Raw genomic sequence first — 3,948 nt, forward strand, 5'->3', positions numbered from 1 at the left:
GGTTCGGGAGTCAGAAGCAGATCCTGCCGTTCTGTGAAGGAGGAGGCAGGGGAGACATCAGGGACACCTCTGCAGTTGCAGCCCACCGTGCAGAGGCTGGTCATGGGTGTTGCATGCTGCCTCACATGCCGAGGCAGTCTGGTGTCAGGCTCAGCTGCCTGTGCACAGCTTCCTGTGGATGTCGTACCAGTTGGCAACCTTCTTGGGAGGTTTCTTTGATGGGGAGACCTCCTAGGAGACTCTCAAATCATGCCTTTGGCTTCTGCACCTGCTTCTCCTTCTGCCTGGAAAAGTCCTCATCCTCTTCTCACCTTGGGGGACATTCTGTGTGTTTAGAGTCTCTCAAACCTCTCTTGCCCCATAAAGCCTTCCCTCATATTCCATGTCCTGATGCACCCATGGGAGAGCGTGGCTGTCTTGAGGGTGCTGGCTGTATATTGTGACTCTGTCAGTGGGCATTATCCTCATAACATTGCAACCTTTGGTTTGCATATTTTGTTTCCATGACACTATCAGACATGGCTTGTGTTTGATTCCTTTTAATATGCTCAACTCAGCAAAGAGTCTGGGAGACAGGAGGTCCAAATTTAACACAAAATAATTTTGGCGATGCAATTGTTTAAATACAACAACATTCTAGAAATAAACTTTAAAAAATATTTTTGGTGATGTTTTCATTGTTGAGAAGGCTGAATGCCCGTGTGGACCACTCATTAGGGTGGGAAGGTTGGAGGAACCAGGAAAAGTGGATGAGACAATTGCTTCCAATCTTCTTTTTCTTCTTACTGTATCTGGGGGAGGGGAAAAGAGAAGGGGAGAAGAGAAGGGGAGAAGCCGCGCCCAGCACCCTAACTGCATCAGTACCTGGGGATGGAAGATGGCCACCTGATGTCATCTCAGGATTCCTGATAAGCAGCATGCTCTGAGGATACTGCCCAAGTGGTTTTTGATGGTTCTGGAATGTTGTTGATTTCATTGCTCCAAGAATGAGGAAATCCTTCCAAAGTCCATTGGCTGACATAGTCCACCTTAGAGTCTCCGTTCACCCACATATTTGCTGTCAATGCTTGGCTGGGAGAGATGCCCAATTTGTTCTGCCCTCCACCATCTGCTGTGGTTGGTACTAGATGTCCTCTGCAGGCCCCAATGGACTACCGTATCCCTCATGTGCATCTGGGCATGCTATAGCCACTGCACTGTCTTCAGGAACTGAGGAGGCCCAGTTCCAGCACATGCACTCCAAAGCGAGAGCGCAGATTGTGTGATTCTCCCTGTGGAGATCCTAGAGCCAGTCCTCTGGCACATGTGCTGTCCTGGAACTCTGCCTCTTTGCTCAGCCAGGACTCAGCATGTTAATGAATCCCAAGCCCAGTCCAACAGCGTACCATGCCGTCCTGGAGCCATAACTCCTCTCTTCATCTGCCTAGGCCCCAAACGTGGGGAAGTTGTGTAGCCCACTCTTTCCCTTCAGCCCCAGGGCCTCCTAAGGCCGCCTATGCATCCAGCAGAAGGAAGGTTACATTTTAGAAAATTTTAGATTTGACTATTGATTGATAGATTTAAAAAACTAGGACTTAGGGGCTGTGGTTGTGGCATAGTGGGAGTCTGTGTTGGCAGCATGCTATATGGGCACCAGTAGAAGACTGGCTGCTCTACTTCTGATCCAACTGTCTGCTAATACCCTTGGGAGAACAGAAGAGGATGGCTGAAGTGCTTGGACTCCTAGACTCACATGGGAGATCCAGAAGAAACTCCAGACACACAGCTTCTATTTGGCCCAACCCCAGCCATGTTGGTCATTTGGGGAATGAATCAGTGAATGAAGATCTCTCTTCTCTCTTGTTTCTTTCTCTCTGTGTGTAACTCTGATTTTTGAAGAAATGTTTTAAAAAATAAAGAAGAGGCAAAATGTAAAAGAACATAGGTCTGGGCCTGGTATTTGAAGTGGTGCTTATTGTTGCTCAGGACATTGGCATCCCATATCTCAGTTTCAGGCTCAAGTACTAGCTCCTCTACTTCTAATCCAGTATCCTGTTAATGCATATCTGTTGAGGCAGCAGGTGAATGCTCAGGTAGTTGGTCCCTTCCAACCAGGTGGAAGACCTGGATTGAGTTCTGGGCTTCTGGTTTAAGGCTGGCCCAGCTTCAAATGTGGAAATTTGGGGAGTAAACAAGCAGATGGGACATCTCTATCTCTCTCCTTCTGCCTTTAAAAAAAGAAAATAAAGAAAGAAATAAAAAAAAATACCACTTATCTAAAGTTTGGCTTTATCAAATACAAATTACATATATGTGTATGTTTTCCTCCATTAATTAAATTATACATTTCTTAAGTAGAAGGAAATTAGTTTCACCTGTTTGCCAGTAAGCAGGCACAGTGCTGAATATATGGTTAATGCTCAGTAAATGTCTAATCGACATCACAAACCACACACATGCTTTGCCATCATCCACAAACGCCTCCACCCTTCACCACGCCCCTTCTCCCCCACACACTGACAATTCCCATCTCGGGCATCAACAGAAAACCTGGTGTTGTTGTTGGCTTGAATATGTGTGAAAAGACTTCAGTTTTATATTTAATGCCACCGATATATAGTTAATTCTTGAATAAGAGAGCAAGTGTTATCATCTGTGAACAGTCTATAATCTTCTTAAATGTCTGGCAGTATAGTGATTACATTTAGCAAAACTCAACCTCTAGGGTATTTACCCACTATGGTGCTTACATTAGTTTTTACTGTTAAAAATTTTGAAGTGCTATGGCTGAGGGCTGACCTTGTGGCACAGTAGGTAAACCCATTGCCTGTAGTGTTGGCATATGCTATAGGCTCCACTGGCTGCTTCCATTCACTATTCCAGCTCCAAGTCAGCTCCCTGCTAATACGACTGGGAAATCAGTAGAAGATGCCCCAGTGCTTGAACCCCTTACCCACAAGGGAGATCTGAAAGAGCTCCTTGCTTCTGGTTTGGGACAAGGCCAGCTCCAGCCATTGTAGCCATTTGGGGAGTAAGCCTGTAGATGGAAGATCTCTCTCTCTCTCTCTCTTTGTCTCTCTCTAATTCTGCCTTTCAAATAAGTATTATTTTTTTCAAAAAAGAAATGTTATGACTGCCTTTGTATCTAAAACTAATGTCATGTGGATATGCCTCTAGTTGAAAGAAGGGTTTCCATGGAGAGATTGTCTCCAGAAAACTCACTTTCTGTGTTGGTGTGAGGAAGAGAAGTTGCCTACACGCCTTTATCCTGTGTCCTACTTACTTCCTCCTTGACCTCAGCAAAGCCAATGGAACCCTCTGCTTTGCTGCCTCCAGTTGTGAAATCATGTACTTCACCATGCAACTGTGAGGATTGAAGTAATAAGCATTTCAAGGTTAGTAGGCCCCATGCTTGGAATATTCAAATAATATAAAACTGTCATCCAGCATGTTTCTTACCTGACAATTAATGTCTTCTATTAGATTGGGTTTTCAAGTCTCTTAACTTGGTTTAATTTTCCAAGTCAAGGGACCTTTTTAGGCAAGGTGCTTTATTTCTGTTTTCCTGATGATGACATTTCTAGAAAGCAAGCTCACTTAGCATAAAGGTAAACAAGGTGACTCTTTTATTTTAGTTATAATGCAACCACAGGAAGGTCACAAATTTTTCTTTCTTCTCTGTTTCCTCTCATATCTTGAAGCAAAATATCTGTGCCCAAGTCATGGAGGCCCGCGAATAGGAAAGAGGTCACATATGGTGAATCGCTTTAAACTCTGTGATGGTGATGCCAGAGAATGTTCTACAGACGGGAAAACTGGGTCCTAGGAAAGGAAACAGGCTTCTTAAATCTTGTCAGAAGTGAGCATCAGGAGAAACACTCGATGCCTTAGGTTGTAACCACAACGGTGGAAGTATCTGTCAGAGGAATCACCCAGGTCGCTGTCGTGGGAGCTGGCTTTCTCTTCACC

This window comes from Ochotona curzoniae, unplaced genomic scaffold, assembly GCF_017591425.1.
Source record: "Ochotona curzoniae isolate NIBS_2020 unplaced genomic scaffold, NIBS_Ocur_1.0 contig_1014, whole genome shotgun sequence".
Classification (NCBI taxonomy): Eukaryota; Metazoa; Chordata; class Mammalia; order Lagomorpha; family Ochotonidae; genus Ochotona; species Ochotona curzoniae.